At 39.4% G+C, this 21,099-nt stretch overlaps 1 long non-coding RNA gene across 1 annotated transcript; it reads left to right on the top strand.

Moving 5' to 3' along the window:
- Positions 1 to 561: 561 nt before the first annotated feature.
- Positions 562 to 20,529, top strand: LOC309831972. The gene is made up of 3 exons (XR_014297650.1): positions 562 to 638; positions 16,063 to 16,137; positions 20,468 to 20,529. It is a non-coding gene; the product is annotated as an uncharacterized lncRNA (long non-coding RNA).
- Positions 20,530 to 21,099: the final 570 nt, after the last annotated feature.

The raw sequence follows: 21,099 nt of genomic DNA, 5'->3' as shown, positions 1-21,099 counted from the left end.
GAAGCGCAGGCTCAGTGGCCATGGCTCACGGGCCCAGCCGCTCCACGGCATGTGGGATCTTCCCGGACCGGGGCACGAACCCGTGTCCCCTGCATCGGCAGGCGGAGTCTCAACCACTGAGCCACCAGGGAAGCCCCTAGATTGACACTTTGAAGCTCGAGATTTAAATGTACAATTAATTATTAGCAAATAACAGATCATTAAAAATAATAAACCCCATAATGCTAATACCTATATCAAAGATAACCAACACTTATCATCTGCATCACAAATGTATGAGGTACGCACAACTCAACCCCATTTGACAGGGGAGGAAATGAGCCTTCAAATCTGCTGTCCAGGGCTTCCCTGGTGGCACAGTAGTTAAGAATTCGCCTGCCAATGCAGGGGACACAGGTTCGCGCCCTGGTCTGGGAAGATCCCACACGCCACAAAGCAACTAAGCCCGTGCGCCACAACTACTGAGCCTGCGCTCTAGAGCCCACGAGCCACAACTACTGAAGCCCACGTGCCTAGAGACTGTGCTCCGCAACAAGAGGAGCCACCGCGATAAGCCCGTGCACCACAACGAAGAGTAGACTCCGCTCGCCACAAGTAGAGAAAACCCACGCAGCAATGAAGACCCAACGCAGCCAAAAGTAAGTAAATAAATGTATATGTATGTATATATATATTAAAAAAAAGGACTCTCCTGTCCACTGTCGCAGCACCAGCAAGCAAAGGACCCTAGATTCAAATCCTAGTGTCCAACACAAAAGTCTATGTTTACTGCCGCGGCCTCTCCCATTGCGGAGCACAGGCTCCGGACGCGCAGGCTCAGCGGCCATGGCTCACGGGCCCAGCCGCTCCGCGGCATGTGGGACCCTCGCGGACCGGGGCATGAACCCGTGTCCCCTGCATCCGCAGGCGGACTCTCAACCACTGCGCCACCAGGGAAGCCCAAGTCTATGTTCTTAACTACCAGTAAAGCATCCAAGAGCAACTCAAAGACCACAGAAAAAACAAAAAATAAGAACTTTCCAAAGCAAATAATTTATTTCATCGTGTCTCCTGCATTCAAAGAGCAATGTCAAAATCTAAGTAAGCTTAGAAACATTACTAAAAAAAAAAAAAAGAAAAGAAAAAAAATGCAACAGGTAGCTCTCATAGAAAAGCAAATCTCTTGTTTAGTAAAGCTTGTTTTTCTGTGCATGGTACACAAGAGGGGATAGAAAATGAGGGTGGAAATTGTACTGTTTTGGTATTAGTTAAATTTTACAGTTCCTGAAATGACACCATTGTATTTTTATTTTAATGCAAATTAAATGAAAACTTTCCTCTGCTATATTGGCATACTTGTTGTAAGAGGCCTGACATTTAGCATGTATTGGCTACTCTATGCATACAAATAGAACATTCTCTGTGAAAGAGAACGGGCTAAACAAATCTCGTCTACAGATAGCATAATTGATCTGTTTAATAGCTCAATAATTTTTCTGCAACTGATTTTGCATAACAACTTGCAAAAGTATTTTAAGATGAGACTGTTGCTCAATACTCACTTCTGGTAAACCCTCTTTTGCACCATAGTCCTGTCTGCAGAACTGATAAGAGTGAAACAAAAAAAGCGTAAGCAGAATGTAACAAACAAGCCATGCCTTTTACAGATAATATTTAGTCATAAGCCTTTAAATACTGGTTTTGAATTTGAGTAATTAAATTAGTTCTCAAAAGTGTGGCTTTCACAGACTAAGTATTTTTACATCCATATTTTGTTCATTTAGGAGAATTTGTGCTATCCATTTAGAAACTATGTTTCTACAGCAAAAAGCCTTACTTAAGTTGTGCTATCCATTTAGAAACTACATGTTTCTACAGCAAAAATATGTGGTTTTCTTCTCTTTTTCCTCTTCATCCATTTTGTCCCCTTGCTGCAGCTCCATGTCTTTATTTGTCTTATTTTTCCCTTTAACACACTCTTCAGATGGACTGATTCTTTCCTCAAAGATGGTTTATAATTTCTGTGAGTTCATGGACCACAACCAGCATTCTTTCATGACCCTAAAGAAAATGTAAAAATACAATATTGGTACCACAAAAAAAAAAGTGTTTCAAAAGATGAGTATTTTTAAGATGAACTTAGTAAAAAGTGATACAGTGAAAATAGCTTGAAGTCTGAGAAGTGAACTCATAGATTGAATGCACAGTCTTTCCTTGAGGATACCTGCTCTTGGGATGATGATCTTGTTGAGAAGACTTTGGAGAAGCTGACCGATGTTCCCCTCAGGTCCACAGCTCCTTACCTTACTTACGTGTCCCAGTGTGAGCAGGAATCCTTGGTAGGAGCTGACCTGGTCCTGCATCACTAGCTCTGGGTGTTGAAAGCAGGCCACTCCATCTGACTTCCTGAAACCCTATTTTCTATAAGTTGATGGTGGCAAAGGTCAATTATGAAACAGGAACTTTTGACACAACTCAACATCCCTAGTCACAAAGAAACATTTAAAACACATGCCCCCGTGCAAATCAAAATTCGTAATTGATTACAATGCAGATATGAGTGCTGAACATAATCTATTCACGCCTTATTTCTTTCATGGTCATAGTACATCATTTCTCCAGCCTAAGTAATGAGTACACTCCTCTTCAAGGAAGAATATATGGCACCCAGTGTTGACAAATTACCCAAACATAATATAAATGCAAGGTAACATATAAACATGGTACAAATTCCTTATGACTACAGACTCTTTAAAAAAACTATAAAACCCAAACCAACCCACACATTACAAGTATAAAGTTAATAATATTAAAATAAACAGCATTGATTTAATGTACTTTTTTGTATTTTTTTAAATATTTGGCTGCGTTGGGTCTTCGTTGCTGCGCATGGGCTTTCTCTAGTTGCTGCAAGCGGGGGCTGCTCTTCATTGCGGTGCACGGGCTTCTCATTGCGGTGGCTTCTCTTGTTGCAGAGCACGGGCTCTAGGCACACGGGCTTCAGTAGTTGTGGCTCGCGGGTTCTAGAGCGCAGGCTCAGTTGTTGTGGTGTACAGGCTCAGCCACTCTGCGGCCTGAGGGATCTTCCCAGACCAGGGCTCAAACCTGTGTCCACTGCATTGGCAGGCAGATTGTTAACCACTGTGCCACCAGGGAAGCCCTTGATGTTTTTTTTTGATGAAGCAAAACCACAAATGTTTGTTCCAAAAGTAGAAAAGGGCATTGGGGTTTTTTGTATTTCACTTATCTATATGGCTGTCTTTATTTTGAAGACAATGCTCATTTGAATGATCCTCCTTATCATGGCTATTATTTTTCCTTTTATTTCATTTTTTTAATATTTATTTATTTGGCTGTGCTGGGTCTTAGTTGCAGCACGCAGGATATTCGTTGCCGCGTTCGGGTCTTGCAGCATGTGGGCTCCTTTAGTTGCGGTATGTGCGATCTAGTTCCTGACCAGGGATGGAACCCAGGCCCCCTGCATTGGGAGTGCAGTCTTAACCACTGAACCACCAGGGAAGTCCCTGATTTTTCCTTTTAAACTATACATTCATCTTGAATCATTAAGCCAGCTTGATGATTTTTTTCAGCTTTATTGAGGTATAATTGACAAATAAAATTGTAAGCAATTTAAAGTATACATGGTGGTGATTTGATATATGTATACATTGTGAAAGGATTCCCACCATCTAGTTAATTAACACATCCATCACCTCACATATTTATCCTTTTTTTTTTTTTGGTGAGAACATTTAAGTTCTATTCTCTTAGCAAATTTCAATTATATAATGCAGTGGACCCTTGAAAAATATGGTGGCTAGGGGTGTCAACCTCCCACACAGTAGAAAATCGGAGTATAACTTTATAGTCAGGCTTCTGTAACCGCAGTTTCACATCCAAGTATTCAACAAACCACAGACCGTGTAGTATGCATTTAATTGAAAAAAAAATATGTGTGTAAGTGGAACCATGCAGTTCAAACCCATGCTGTACAAGGGTCAACTGTACAGTGTTATCAGCTATGGTCACCACGTTTTACATTAAATCCTCAGACCTTATTCATCTCATAGCTGAAAGTCTGTAACCTTTTACCAAACTTTCCTTATTTCCCCCAGCCTGCAGATTCTGACAACCACTTTTCTAATCTCTGTTTCTATGTTCGACTTTTCTTTTTTTAAATTAAAAAAAATTTATTTTGGCTGTGCTGGATCTTAGTTGCTGTGCATGGGCTTTCTCTAGTTGCAGTGAGTGGGGGCTACTCTTCGTTGCGGTGCGCAGGCTTCTCATTGCGGTGGCTTCTCCTGTTGCGGAGCACGGGCTCTAGGCGTACAGGTTTCAGTAGTTGCAGCACACGGGCTCAGTAGTTGCGGCGCGGGCTCTAGGGTACGCAGGCTGCAGTAGTTGTGGCACACAGGCTCAGTTGCTCCGCAGCATGTGGGATCTTCCCAGACCAGGGATAGAACCCGTGTCCCTTGCATTGGCAGGTGGATTCTTAACCACTGTGCCACCAGGGAAGTCCCATATGTTTGATTTATTTTAAAGATTCCACATATAAGTGATATGATGAAGTAATTGCCTTTCTGTGTCTGGCTTACTTCACTTAGCATAATGCCCTCAAGGTCCATCCATGTTGTTGCAAATGGCAGGATTTCTTTCTTTCTCATGGCTAAATCATATTACATATGTACTTTATGTATTGTTTATATTTATTATATAAATATAGATAGGTAGGTAGATAGATAGGTGTTTATGTATAACATATATTCCTTACCCATTTATCTGTTGATGGGCACTTAGGTTGTTTCCATATCCTGATCATTGTGAATAATACTGCAGTGAACATGGGAGTGAAGATATATCTTTGATATCTTGTTTTCATTTCCTTTGGATTTATATCCAGAATTGGGATTGCTGGGTCATACAGTAGTTCTGTTTAATTTGAGGTGGAACTTCCATACTGTCTTCCATAGTGGCTGCACCAATTTACATTCCCACCAACAGTGCACAAAAGTACTCTTTTCTCCTCATTCTCACCAACAGTTTTTATCTCTTGTCTTTTTGATGATAGCCTTTCTAACAGGTGAGGTGATAACTCATTTTGTTTTTGATTTGCATTTCCCTGATGATTCGTGATGTTGAGCACTTTTTCATGTACTGTTGACCATTTGTATGTCTTCTTTGGAGAAATGTCTATTCAGTTCCTCTGCCCATTTAAAAATCTGATTGGTTTTTTGCTTTTGAGTTATATGAGTCCTTTACATATTTTGGACATTAACCCCTTATCAAGATATATGATTTGCAAATATATTCTCTCATTCGGTAAATTAACTTTTCATTTTGATGATGGGTTCCTTTGCTGTGCAGAAGCTTTTTATTTGATGTAGTCTCATTGGTTTATTTCTGCCTTTGTTGCCTTTGCTTTGGTGTCCAATCCAAAAAATCATTGCCAGTGTCAAGGAGTTTACCCCTATGTTTTCTTCTAGGACTCGTATGGTTTCAGGTCTTATGATCAAGTGTTTAATCCATTTTGAGTTGATTTTTGTGTATGGTGTAGGATAGAGGTCTAGTTTCATTCTTTTGCATTTGGCTGTCCAGTTTTCCTAACACCATTTATTAAGGAGACTGTCCTTTTCCCATTGTATATTCTTGGCTCCTTTGTGGAAAATTAATTGACCATATATGCATGAGTTTATTTCTGGGCTCTCTATTCTATTCCATTGATCTATGTGTCTGTATTTATGTCCAATACCATACTGTTTCTGTGAAAATGCCGTTGGAATTTTGATAGAGATTGCATTGAATACCTATCAAACTGCTTTGGGTGTATGGATATTTTAACAACATTGATTCTTCTAGTTCATGAGCACAGAATACCTTTTCATTTATTTATGTCTTCTTCAATTTCTTTCAATTTTCAATTGATTGAAAATCAATCAGTCAGAATGGGCAAAAGTGTTAGGATTGGCCGACAAGTATATTCACCTCCTTGGTTAAATTTTTTCCTAGGTATATTATTCCTTTTGATGCAATTGTAAATAGGATTATTTTCCTAATTTCTATTTTTAATAGTTTGTTCCTAGTGTATAGGAACACAACTGATTTTTGTATATTAATTTTGTATCCTCTACCTTTACTGAATTCATTTGTTAGCTCTAACAGTTTTTTTTGTTGGAGTATTTATAGTTTTCTATTTATAACGTATCATCCACAAGTAGAGAAAATTTTTCTTCTTCCTTTCTGATTTGGATGACTTTTATTTCTTTTTCTTGCCCAGTTTCTCTGGCTAGGGCTTCCAGTAGTATATCAAATAAAAGTGACAAGAGTGGGCATCTTTGTCCTGTTCCTGATCTTAGAGGAAGAGCTTTCAGCTTTTCACCATTGAGCATGATGTCAGCTGCCGGCTTGTTGTATGTGGTTTTTATTATGTTGAGGTACATTTCCTCTATACCCAGTTTGTTGAGAGATTTTATCATGAATGGATGTTGAATTTTGTCAAATGCTTTTTCTGCATCTACTGAAATGATTATATGATTTTTATCCTTCATTTTGTTATTGTGATGTATCGCATTGATTGATTTACAGATGTTGAACGATCCTTGCATCCCTGGAATAAATCCCACTTGATTGTGTACGATCCTTTTACTGTATTAGTGAATTTGGTTTGCTAATATTTGTTGAGGATTTTTGCATCTATGTTTATCAGGAATATTGGCCTGTAATTTTCTTTTCTTGTAGTGCTCTTGCCCGTATTTCGTATTAGGGTAATGCTGGCCTCGTAAGGTGAGTTTGGAAGTGTTCCTTCCTCTTCTAGTTTTTGGAAGAGTTAGAGAGGATTGGTATTAATTCTTCTTTAAATATTTGGTAGAACTCACCGGTGAAGCCATCTGGGCCTGGGCTTTTGTTTGTTGGGAGGTTTTTAAATTACTGATCCAATCTCCTTATTAGTAATGGAACAGTTCAGATTTTCTATTTCTTCATGATTCAGTCTTAGTAAGTTGTATGTTTCTAGGAATTTTCCATTTCTCCTAGGTTGTCCAATTTGTTCATATATAATAGTTCCTAGTGACCTCTTATAACCTTTTGTATTTCTATGGTATCAGTTGTAATGTCTTCTCTTTCAATTCTAATTTTATTTATTTGCGTCCTCTCTCTTTTTTTTTTTTTCTCGGTGGGTTTAGATAAAAGTTTGTCAGTTTTGTTTCTCTTTATTAAAAAAGAAAAAAACCCAGCTCTTAGATTCACTGATTTTTTTCTACTGTCATTATTCTCTATTTCTTTTATTTCCATTCTGATATTTCATATTTCCTTCTGGTAACTTTGGACTTATTTTATTCTTCTTTTTCTAGTTCCTTGATGTGTAGAGGAAGGTTGTTTATTTGAGTCTTTATTTATTCTTAATATAGTCATTTATTGCTGTGGACTTCCCTGTTAGAACTGCTTTGCTGTATTATATATGTTTGGGGATGTTGTGCTTCCATTTTCATTTATCTCAAGATATTTTAAATTTTCTCTTTTGACTTCTTCTTTGACCCATTAGTTGTTCAGTGGCATTGTTCAATCTCCACATATTTGTGGATTTTCCAGTTTTCTTCTTGTAGTCAATTTCTAGTTTCATACCATTGTAGTAAAAAAATATGCTTGATATGATCTCAATCTTCTTAAATTTATTAAGGGGTGTTTTGTGGCCTAATATATGATCTATCCTGGAGAAATTTCCATGTGTACTGGAGAAAGGGTTTATTCTGCTGTTGAATGGAATGTTCTATAAATATCTGTTAAGCCCATCTGGTCTAACATGCAGACTAACTCCAATTTTTCCTTATTGATTTTCTGCCTGGGTGAATCTATTCATTGTTGAAAGTGTCAAAGGAAGCTCTGCTTTGCATTTATAGTCATCTGGAAGAGAAGAATATGTAGGTTTATAACAAACACTGTATAAAGCTCCATTTTGGATTAGAAATAAATGTTTCAAGATAGTTCTGTTTGATATTACCTATTTTATTGCTGCTGCTGCCATAAAGAATCAAGATGCTTATCAGATGGAGTGGAAAAAATGTTGATAGAGACTGCCTTTACAATCTGCTTCTAGTCACACCAGTTTTCATCCCCTGACAGCTCCTCATTGAAAGCCCGCCATCTTGTCTCAATCTGGGTCTTACCTCTGTCTAAATGTGACCCAAGATGTGGGGAGGAAAAAAATCCCCCCTGAGAATTTGCATAAAGTTGATAGTCATAGAAATTTGAAGTCGGAATTCACATTACCTGTGTGGGACAAAGAGCCTCAAGGAGACAGTTTAATTTATAGTGGAATTGGTTTGGTTATGCCACCAGACTGGCTGAAGCAAAGTCACACCCTCTCTGAAATTTTATGCCATTTTAGCTTCCCTAGTGCAGTCTTGAGACTGTCATCCTCTCTCCTCTTCCTTCAGACTCCTCCAGCGGCTTCCAATTCTTTATGCAGCAATCCCTCCAGCCTGCCATTTAAAACATTCAACAAAGTAGCCTCAACTTACCTGATCATACCTCCCCCTGCATTCCCCTCGTGCAGCCCAAGACTAAGTCGCTGCCAGTTTATGCAACTTGCTGTTCTCTGAATGCATCTTCAGGCTTTCCAAGTTCTTTATGTAATTTCCAATTTCTTTATATAATTATTTATATAACTGTCCACCTAAATTCCCTTTTCTTTATCTTTGCTTATTGAAATTCAAGACTCCTTGATGTAACCTGTTCTTCTTACTCCACCTACTCTAAAAGAATCCTTCTTTTTCTGACCTTTCTGAGCCCCTGTTTGTATATTCTTTCACCCTTCTTTCCTTCCTTCCTTCCTACCTTCCTTCCTTCCTGTCATTCATCAATCACTCAATAAATTTTGCCGAGCGTTTATAGTACTGAGCACTCTACTAGAACAGATGGCTCCTGTTCTGGAAGACGGTCACAGGTGGATGGGAGTACATCTAAGTGGGACCTGATGAAGGCCTGGGCTGGAGGGCAGTAAGATGCAGAGTATAAGAGTCAGACCACCTGGGCTCTGCCAGTACTAGCTGGACCAAGTTACTCACATCCCTCTGCTTGCTTCTTTATTTGTAAAATCAAGATTATAAGGGCACCTACCTCACAGGATCTATATGATGATTAAGTGAGTTTACTATGTAAAGATCTGAGAAGAATGTTTGGCAAGAAGTAAGTACTCAATAAATACTATTAGTATTATATTGTGAATGGAGAGAAAGTGGTGAATGAGAGTAGATTTTCCAGAAAATAAGTGTCTGAGAAACCCTACCCTCTACCCTGCATTCTCCACTACTTGTTGAAGATTAAATAGACAAACAGACTTTTGGCAAGACACCTCTTTCGGGTTGATTTAGGAGCTGGTTATGTATGTTTCAGGTGCATTTGATGACTTCTGTTCCTATAGCGAAGTTATTATCTCTTGACCTAGAGTGGCTTTTAAAGGTCACTATTCACGCTTGAATTTTTTTAAGAAAGTCACTGTAGAACTGATAAATTTACAAAGAGGTTTAAAAAAATTTTTTTTAAGCTTTTCTGTGAGGCTATATTAACACAGCCCTCTAGCAAAGCAGGGCGATCATAAGAGTGAAGCTAGAAGACTGATTTTTAAGATGACAGGTCACAGAAAGTATAGGTTACAGAGTCAGCAGGCAGGTAAATGTTGTTTTAAAATATTACAAAGTATTTTAATTAAAGTAGGGAATTTTGGAAGCAGATTATCTGCTTTCAATTTTGGGTTGTACCTTCCCTAGCTAGATACAGTGGGCAAGTTATTCAAAGTTCCTGGGCTTCAGTTTTATCATCTACATTATGGGATAATACCTCTATTCGGGATTAAATAAGACAGTGTACATAAAAGTGCCTGAAAATAGAGACAGAAGGGAAGAGAGGGAAGGAGGGAAGAAAGGAGGAAGGGAGGAAGGAAGAAAGGGTGAGTGCCAATTATATTCCAAAGAAAGAGCCAGAGAGTAATGCTTGACTTTTTAAACTTATACTCAAGGTTAGAGTGTACTTGAGAGGTGTTTTGTTACGGCATTGACTTTATGAGTTAAATCCACCACTTTTCAAACTAAGTGCATAGAGTGCTTTGACTTTATTGAGCTGCTTGCTTTCTTATGTTATTACTTGAATGATGTATTAACCCATCATACACTTTCATCTTTGTAATAGTTGAATTGCATTTCAATGCCTGACCATGAGTTACTGTGGCTCAGAACACTTAAGAAAGTTGACTGCATGGAGAAAATTTGAGTAACCGAGTGAGAACATGGCAGATTTCCATAAATCACTTTTATTGAGAGTTGAGTCCATCTTTCCTATGAAAATTATTTTTAGGGCAATGTTCCATTTGAGGGAAAATGAAAATTAATGGCATTTGTCAAGATGATGATGAACATGTTTCAACACCAGTGGAAAAGAACAAGTTTCACAGAAAATGTAAACTCTGTACTATGTATTTACCATTATAACTATTTCAGGCTCTTTGGTAAAATGTTAGGAAGTTTGGCTGAATTAGATATCGTTCACTGTGCTAGCTATTCTCTGTGTGTCCTCCCAGGTTCATTTTCAGCCATTCTATCTGCTTCTTTGATCCCCAGGAGTTCCAAAGGCAGGATGAGACTAGACAGAATAGTTCTTCTCGACTCCCTTCCAGGTGACACCGAGGTTCTGGCAGTGTCCCTGATCACTGTGGCTCCCGTGGAGCCTGGGGCCTGCTTGCAGCTCCGGAGAAGGAAAGCCTTCCTGCCGGTTCTGGATGCCTCAAGTTTCCTTCCTGGTTGTCTTCACCTGTCTTCACTTATGTAAACTTAATAGATTCTCATCTAAATCCTGCCTGGAAGGAAATTGTTTTTTGCTGGGGCCTAGCCGGATATATTCTCCATTAAACAAAGTGTTTAAAACCCTTCTGGGGTACTTGCTCCTACTCTCCCTCACTTTATGCCCATATTCCTTTCCTGTCTGCCTATCTGGACTTCAGGCTCCAGTATCAGCCTCGCAGAGTCTGCTTAACCAGCAATCCAACTGTGTAAGGTCGACCCCCTGTGTGTATATGTATACACACATATTCATATATATATTCATGAAATTAAAATATCAATAATTCCTTTTGTACCTTCTCTTTCAGCACTTTAATGTCTATATTTAATGTACGTTTTTTCTAATTTCCTTTTAAGGTTTTCCTCTATATCACTAACTTTCAATAGGTTGATTATTATGTGCTTTTTGTTTTTGTGTATTCTTTGGAGCAGGGCTAGCTAGGCAAGTTCTTAGACATAACACCAGAAGTATGATCATTAAGGAGGACATTAATAAATTTCCAGAATTTAAAACTTTTGGGGCTTCCCTGGGCACAGTGGTTGAGAATCTGCCTGCCAATGCAGGGTACAAGGGTTCGATCCCTGGTCCGGGAAGATCCCACATGCCGCAGAGCAACTAAGCCCATGCGCCACAACTACTGAGCCTGTGCTTTAGAGCCTACAAGCCACAACTACTGAGCCTGCGTGCTGCGACTACTGAAGCCCGTGCGCCTAGAGCCCGTGCTTCGCAACAAGAGAAGCCACCACAGTAAGAAGCCGCACACCGCAACGAAGAGTAGCTCCGCTCGCCACAATTAGAGAAAGCCCGTGTGCAGCAACGAAGACCAAACACAGCCAAAAATAAAATAAATAAATTTAAAAAAAAAAGAAAAACTTCTGTGCTATGGAAGACCTTGCAAAGAGGATGAAAAGACAAACTGCAAACTTGGAGAGGATTTGCAAGCCATATACAGTATCTAACAAAGGCCTTATACCTAGAATATCTAAAAAACTCTCAAAACTCAATAGTAAATAATCCAGTTATAGAGCAAACAAAAGGCATGAAAAAAATATTTCACCAAAAAGAAATAAGGATGGCCGATAAGCACGTGAAAAGATGTTCAACATCGTTAACCATTAAGGAAATACAAATTAAAACTACAATTAGATAACACTACACACCTATTAGAACTACTAAAATTAAAAATAGTGTTACCACAAAAGACCACATATTGATTCCATTTATATGAAGTGTCTAGAATAGGCAAGTCTATAGAGACACAAAGTAGACTGGTGGTTGCCAGGGGCTGGGGGGAGGGGTGGGGAGTGGGTAATAACTGCTAATGGGCACAGGGGTTCTTTCAGATATGATTAAAATGTTCTGGCATTAGATAGTGGTGATGGTGCATATGTGAAAACCCACTGAATTGTATGCTTTAAAAGGGTGATTTTTATGGTATGTGAATTGTATCACAATTTTTCAAAAAACGGAAAAAATAGTGATAATGCTAAATGCTAGCAAGGATACAGAGAAGCTGACTTTCTCATACATTGCTGGTGGGAATGTAAAATGGTATAGGTACTCTGGAAAAGCATTTGGCAATGTTTTACAAAACAAAATATGCACTTACCATATAATCGAGCAGTCACACTCTTTTATCCCAGAGAAATGAAAACTTATAGTCATACAGAAATCTATATGTGGGTGTTCATAGCACCTTTATTCATAATATAACAAAATACTACAAACCACCCAACTGTTCTTCAACGGATGAATGGTTGAACAAACTTACATCCATACAATGTAATACTACTTGGTAATAAAAAGAAATGAACTGTTGATACAGGCAGCCACCTGTATAGACCTCAAGGGCATTATGCTCAGTGGAAAATGGGACTGCTAAAAAGTTACATACGGTGTGATTCCATTTATAAGGCATTCTCAAAACGATAAGATGATAGAGATGGAGACATTAGTGGTTGCTAGGGGACAGGGATGAGAATGGTGGGGTGGGGGAAGGTGAGAGGTGGGTGCAAATACCAAGAGTTTGTTCATGGAATCACTCTGTATCTTGATTGTGGTGGTGGTAGCATGAATCTATATATGAAATAAAATTGCATAGAACTATAGACACACACATATCAACAGTGCCTGAAATTTTTTTAAATGGTGAAAACTCAAATAAGTATAGTTAACAGCAAGTTACCAACATCAATTTCCTGGTGTTGATGTTGTGCAGTTATGTAAGATGTCACCAAAGTGGGGAGGGTACATGGAACCCTGTGCTATCTGTGCAACTTCCTGTGAGTCTATAATTATTTCAAAACAAAAAGCTAAAAGAAAAACACAATTACAAGGTCATCCCCAGGAATAAATACTAAATTTGAGTGTGCAAAGTCCAGATAAACACACACATATATGAAATTCTTTTACGAGGAATTTTTTTAATGTGCTATTTCAGATCAGAGAGGGAAATATATACCTCAGCAAGTGGTATTAGAATAACTGACTAGTCTATGGTAAAATAATATGAAATTAAACTGTGTTGTTTTTTATTTCCTTCACCAAAATAAACTGTAGAATATAAATTCCAAAGTAGGTACTCAATAAATGTTGAGTCACTGGATCAGTGGGCATAGAGTTTATTTGTTGTTGAGGAATTGTAGCTAATACAGAAAGCAGAAGACAATAGGTGTTGACCACTCTGACATTCTCTTTTCTGGGAGCTTCCATCTCTAGGGACAGCCATCTCCCCAGAGGCCTCCTGAAAAGCTCCAGGGCAGAAACAACACATCCCCTTGTGTATGTAGGATAACCAGGAGAGAGAGGTTGCTTTGCGGGGAATCTTGGAGTGTTCTTAGAGACAGGCTATTCTACTCATAGAGATGTACTGAGGATTCACTGAGATCATGCATATAAAGGGCTTAATACACTGCCTGGCACATAGTAAATACTCCATGATTGCTAGCTCCTGGAGAGCCTTGTCTGCAAGGCAAAGGAGTTTCAACAAGAAAGAGTTTGAAAGAGCACTATTAGCATGAACAAATAAATAAGCGGGCAAACTTTTATGGAAAAACAAAACTCTACTTGAGAATGTTGAAGACAATGTCATGGGACTAGGTCTTGAAGGTGAAGTCTTTCTAATCCGAAGGCATAGCAAGAGCAAAAATGTGGGAGCTGTGAGAGGGCTGTGGGTATATTCAGGGAATGACATCACATTTAGCCTTTCATTCCCGCTAACCCACTGCTGTCCAGGTCCATCTCAAACCAGATTTGCTGACGTAGCCTTCCAAGGTGTGTCTCTGCCCAGAGTTTTTCATCTCTCCAGTTCTTTCAGGATATGGTGAGCAACCTTCTACAGTAGATTATATTCATAATTTCATTCCTCTGCTTAAAACTTTTTGTGGCTCTTCACAGCTCATGGATGGGGTGCTGTATTTAGGATTATGGCCAGCTATGTATGACAGAAAGCCCCAATAACGATGGCTAAAACAAGACAGAAGTTTATTTCTCTCATATGAAGTTCTAGAGATAAGCATTTCAGTTCTCATATGTAGAGCCAGGATGTCAGGGACTCGGGTTCCTTCTATCTTGTTGCTCTACCATGCTTGGCTTCCATGTTTGAGCTTACCTCATGGCCCAAGAGCATGACTGCTCCAGTTCTAGTCATTATGTTCCTATGTCTTATTCTGTTCAGGCTGCTATAACAAAAGTACCATAGGGCTTCCCTGGTGGTGCAGTGGTTGAGAGTCCGCCTGCCGATGCAGGGGACACGGGTTCGTGCCCCAGTCCGGGAAGATCCTACATGCCGCGGAGCGGCGAGGCCCGTGAGCCATGGCCGCTGAGCCTGTGCGTCTGGAGCCTGTGCTCTGCGGCGGGAGAGGCCGCAGCAAGTGAGAGGCCCACGTACCGCAAGAAAAAATTAAAAAATAAAACAAAGATTTAATTAAATTATTATCTTGTCCCATAATCTTCAGTGGGTCCCTATTACTTACATATTAGGTCCAAACGCTTTTACTGAACACAGTATTAAAATCCTTCATAATACCATTTCAACTTGTTCTCCCTCTTCTTCCCTACCCTACTTTATCCCTTTCAACTGGCCATTCTCTGAATATACCATGACCTTTCCATTCTCCATGGTTTTTCCCATGACAGACCTTCCACCAGAATGATCTCCTAAAAGCCCAGCACCAACTTTTGAAATGCTGCACAGACATCCAAACCTCTTCCAAATTATATTTCTTTATAAAGTCATTTTTCACCACTTCTACTAAAAATAACCTACCAGTTCTCTGAATAGTTGCTGTTTTTATGCTGCATTCCTTTATAATAAATTGTAAAATGTTCATATTCATAGCAACAATTATATTGTAAATTATATAGTACCCACTACATGTTCCTCACCTTTGTAGTACTGGGAACACCTAATCTCTGAATTTTTACCTAAGAGCTGCATAATACATATTCATTAAATGAGATTGGTATATAAGCACTAAATTTATAGAAAGAAGGAGAAAAACCTCAAGCCAGCTCACTTTGGATGAGGCACTCATTCAAATTGGATTAAAGGCTTTATCAACAATCTAGTATTAATTCTGTCTAAATCTATATGTGCTCATTTGGAATTGTTTTGAGTGATTTGTGTTAATAATACAAAGCTGAATATGGATTTGCATCGGGAAGAACAACTAGTAAGAGCTATTTTCAGCTCTAACAGGGAAGTGACAGTTTTTCAATTTTTAGCATAAGTGTTATAACTTATCTCAGTCAAACACTTGCTAGGTCATTTAGTAGGTCACTTATGTTACTTAACTTTCTATTTTAATCTCTCAGGCCTATTAAGAAATAGGAAGAAAAGAAAATTATAGTTTTGAGTGCTACTAATTTTTTTGTGACAGAGAGTTGAAATGAAAATAGTTTCAACGTTGAATTGTCTGTATGTTAAAATAGGACTACAAATTCTATTTCATATTAATCATTTGGCCATGTTGGCCATGTTGGCTCTTTAATAGGTTAAGACAGGAAAAATATGGCTATATTTGTTAAAATAAACAAACTCCAAATTTAAGATTAATAAATTATTTGAAAATAAACCCCACATTGGCTTTATAAGGACACCTCTTCCTAAGAAATGGGATTTCTTATTAACCCTTTTGTAATTTTATGTTATTTGTCCCTCTGTCTATCCCACATCTGACTTCTTTTTGTGGCCATAGTTCTTGTTTCTGATCTGATTAAAACTATTTCATGCACTTGTATTACCTTGGTTTTAAGGGAGGACTGGGACACCCGTCAGAGCTCAGGATTACACATCTCCAGCAGAATCCTAAGCTAGAAAAGAAGGCTTAGGTAAGTATATGGATGGAATGAAAATAAACCATAAGGCTGATATTTTTAGCTCTAATTCTATCCAATGTTGAGTCATTTTTTGATACAAGGAAAGTCAGTTATCTTTCTAGGGCAGGGGAAAACAAAAGAAAAGACAAATCATTCAGCCAGTGACTCATGGAATCATCTAGGTACAAAACAAAGCATAACAAAAACAACAAACCAGTATCTTTTTGCAAAGGTTAGTTTTGAACACTAGATACTCTAGGGTTTTGGTTCCTCTACTCACTTTGAATAAATAGTTGCCATTTTGGAATTTAATTTAAAAAAAAACGATTTTGACAGAGAGTTTATCATTAAATGAAAGAATTTGGGAGGGTGTGTCTGGGAGCTAGAGTGTTCCTTAAACTGACAGTAATTAAAATGTGTATTTAGGGTGCCTCCTTGGTGACATAGGGGCTCGAGTTTACGACACTGAATTGGGGAGGATGAATGGAATAATGGGTGGAATAATGGGAGTAAAGCTTTGCATACCCAGCTGAATGTTCTCGACAGGCTAGAGCTGTAACAAAGCTTCCCCAGGCTTCATCAACCTGAAGCTGAGGAGGGGGCCTGGAGAATTTCTGAGAGTTCCCAGAGGGTTCACACATGTACTCACGCATGTGCACACCTGTCACCTGCTGCCACAGTCCTGCAGAGTCACAGTGCTATCTATTGACAAGTCTTCCCAGCACAGCTGTCTACCATCACACTGGAGGCAGTGAAGCCCTTAAGATGACAAAGCTGTTGATGTTCTGCTGTGAAGTGGGAAGTAGCTGCCCTGATCCCCACCCCCATTCACATGCAAGACTTTGTTAGATGAGTCCCTAAGTTGTGCTCCTTGTTTCCAGTATATTAGAGATTTTAGTAAAATACCCATTTGTTTTTCCTTATTGCCCCCAGTCTTTGCAGGTCTCCGACTTGGGCAGGCTCATCATGCCTGATTCACGTCCCAGGGCTTCTCAGCTCCAAGACAGAGAGGAAAGGACTTCCAATAGGTCACCTCCCCAACTTCCACACATTTAAACCAGTCAGAACATCCACAGCCTAGCAGAGTGCTGACACGTGAATGAAGAGCCCTAAATGTTTGTCAGAGAGTAAATGACCAAATGAATCTTAATAACAATCACAATTTGAATCTTCTCCCACAATGCTTTTTAATCTACATGCAAACAGGCTACTGGCAGACTTTGTCAACCCTTTTCCCCAGACATCTTGGCTTGTCCAAATTCCACTTAGATTCAAGCTGCCTATCATTTAATTTCATTTTATTTCCCAAATAAATCCGTGAACTAAGTATTGATATCCCTATTTTATAGATAAAGGAAACTAACGTGCAGAAGTTTCAGGATCTGCCCCCCCCAGATCACTTTTATCACATCCTTGTATCCATCCCCCAGCTGCTCTAGGCATTGGCTGCTATCAACTTTTGAAGAAGTGCTTTCTTCTCCAGGGAATTGCCCCATATTGAATAGGAGCCGCCTTGCCCTTGGTGCAGACCACAGCTAGTGACTAACACTGGGATACTAAATACTGAGCTCCTTGTCTCAAGAAGGGACCAACTCTGAGGTGCAGTTAATGCTCCAGAGTTCCCACTGAATCAATGTCATTAAGAAGTTCAGTGGTGGCTCTCTTCTGTAGGCTGGAATTGATGAAAGATTCTGTTATAGAACTAGGATCCCTAATAGCCATGGAGATGATAGGATTCCCAGAAGAGAAGAAGCCATATGGTAGCCCTTTACCACCAAAATCAACATGGGTATAATGTTCTTAATTGGCAGCAAGTTTGGAATGGAGTGGAGAGGGGTCTGATCTCTAGGAATCTATGGAGATATTTAATAGAAGAAGGTGTTCTAAGGAGTGAGATAGATGTGCATCCACCAAGGATACTGCTTTAGAGACCAAGAATAGATGAGCAGAAGCCTATGATCAGCTGCCTCAATGGAAAGTCATGATCCCTTGCCCATTTTTCAAGCCTAAGCCAATTTTCAAACCCACCAGAGAACGTCTCCATTGTCTGAAAAAGAGGCTAGATCCACATGAAGAAGGACCCTGCAACACCGTGGCAAGTGTATATAGTACTCATTCTCCCAGTTCTTCCCCAAAGGGTCTTATGGCTGTGCACTAGGGTAGCCATGCACTAGAGACAGGGGAATACATGGCTCTTTTAAGGACTATTAGATACAGAGTCTGAGTTGATGTTAATATCCAGAGACCCAAAGCACCTTCTGACACCCTTGTTAGAGTAGGAGTATGTGAGGGTCAAGGTATTAATAGAGACCTAGCCTGGTATACATGTCTACTCATCCACAGATCTACAAAGAGATCATTTCCCCAGTGTTTGAAAGTATAATTGGAACAGACATTAGGATTTTACAGAACCTTCATATTAGTTCCTTGACTTGTAGAATAAGAGTTATTGTACTAGGAAAGGCAAGTAGAAGTCCCTGAAACTACACCCTCACCTCTCAGCCAAGACTGTAAATCAAAAACAATATTAGGTCTTCCCTGGTGGCGCAGTGGTTGAGACTCCGCCTGCCGATGCAGGGGACACAGGTTCGTGCCCCGGTCTGGGAAGATCCCACATGCCGCGGAGCGGCTGGGCCCGTAAGCCATGGCCGCTGAGCCTGCGCATCCGGAGCCTGTGCTCCGCAACGGGAGAGGCCACAACAGTGAGAGGCCCGCGTAACGCAAAAAACAAACAAAAAACAAAAAACAAAAAACAAAAAAAAACAATATTACATGTCAGGAGTGGAGTGGCAGAGTTTAGTGTCACCCTCAAGAATTCAAAGGATGCAGGGGGGATGGGTCTCATTATATCCTCCATTGAATTCATCATTCTGCCCGAACTAAACCAGGTGAATTGTCTTTTTTCTCTGTATATGACCTTGATTTTTAATAATAAAATAAAGGCTCTCATGTATGAATAAACTTCAAATGCTCCTACTTTACCCCCCAATGACATTTCTGCATTCCTTCTCTAGTCTTCAACAAAGGAGCACCTCTTTTCTCCTCAAATAACACCCTCCCATTTAGATTTTATCTGACCTTCAACTTATTCCATCAAATTATTCTCCTTTCTTTTAACTTCATCTTTTCCCTTGACTTGTTCTCAATCCTCAGTATATGAAGATGCTTCAGTTAGTCCGAAGTTAAAAATGAATTTACCATTCTACTAGTAATGGACATTTGGGTTGTTTCCATTTGGGAATCTGCTATAAACTTTCCAATTATGTGTTGTTCTGTACACATGTACAGAATAATCTCTAAGTCAGTGGTGCTCAAATTTAGTTTTCATCAGAATCATCTAAAGGACATGTTAAAACAGATTTCTGGGCTCCATTTCCCAAGTTTTTGATTCAGTAGATCTGATTAGGGCCCAAGAATTTGCATTGCTAACATGTTCCCAGGTGATGCTGATGCTGCTTGATCCAGGGACCCTACTTTGAAAACCACTTCTATACATCCAGTAGTGGAACTGCTTGAACATAGGGTATGGATAGCCTCAATTTAGATAATACCAAACTGTTTTCCAAAGTGGCTGTACAATTTACAGTACATTTCCACCAAAAATTAGAATTCCTCACCAATATGTTGTATTATAAAACTTTTGATACTTTGCTAATAATGATGGGCATATAGTGGTATCTCATTGTTCTAATTAACATATCTCTGTTTACTAATTATGTTAAAAACACTTTTTAATGTTTATTATCCATTTGAATTTCCTCTATTGTGTATTGCATAATCAAATGATTTATTTTTCTATTGGATTTTCTACCTTTTTAAAAAATCAAATTGTAGGGCTTCCCTGGTGGCGCAGTGGTTGAGAGTCCACCTACCGATGCAGGGGACACGGGTTCGTGCCCCAGTTCAGGAGGATCCCACATGCCGCGGAGCGGCTGGGCCCGTGAGCCATGGCCGCTGAGCCTGCGCATCCGGAGCCTGTGCTCCGTAACGGGAGAGGCCACAACAGTGAGAGGCCCACATACTGCAAAAAAAAAAAAAAAAAAAAAAAATCAAATTGTAAAAGTTCTTTATATATTTGGAAACAAATTTTTTATTGTTGTTATTGATTGGTTACATAGGCTGCAAATATCTTCTCCCAGTCTATGGCTTGTATTTTTATTTTTTAATGGTATATTTTGTTAAGCAGAAGTGCTTTCTTTTAATGTAATTAATGTACTAATCTTTGCTTTAAAAAAAATACATGATTGCTAAGTTTAATTTAACTGCTCTACCCAATCCTGCCTTATGAAAATAACAAAATGTTCCTATCAAAATTACATTGCGGGCTTCCCTGGTGGCGCAGTGATTAAGAATCCACCTGCCAATACAGGGGACATGGGTTTGAGCCCTAGTCCGGGAAGATCCCACATCCCGCGGAGCAACAAAGGCCGTGTGCCACAACTACTGAAGCCCGCGCGCCTAGAGCCCATGCTCTGTAACAAGAGAAGCCACTGCAATGAGAAGCCTGCGCACTGCAACGAAGAGTAGCCCCCGCTGGCCGCAACTAGAGGAAGCCCACGCACAGCAACGAAGACCCAATACAGCCAAAAATAAATAAAATAAATAAATAAAATTACATTGCAATGTTAGTACAGGTTTGATGTTTTGTTTTTGATACAACTCTACTAAAGTTTGGCACCAAATACACTTTTAGAAAGTTTTAAGGCTTAATAGAGACTAATAATTTCTCAATGCAGCCTAGAAGTTGAGAAAAGAATACTAAGAATTCTTGAATCTTCCAAATACAGGCAGTCCCCAATGCATAGAATTTCTTCTAAATACAAATGACCACCCCCATCAGGCTCACATGTATAGAAACGCCTCTTCTGCTTCTCCCAGTGACCAGACTACCCAGGCATTGTAAACCCATGCTGACGGCCTCACAGAGGAAAAGAAGGGGGGAAAGATGAGAAGAACGTAAGGCAGAGAGCTCTG

This window comes from Grampus griseus (genome assembly GCF_964374135.1).
Source record: "Grampus griseus genome assembly, chromosome: 13".
Taxonomy (NCBI): domain Eukaryota; kingdom Metazoa; phylum Chordata; class Mammalia; order Artiodactyla; family Delphinidae; genus Grampus; species Grampus griseus.
The sequence above is the reverse complement of the archived record's forward strand: the minus strand, read 5'-3'. Positions and strand labels throughout refer to the sequence as shown.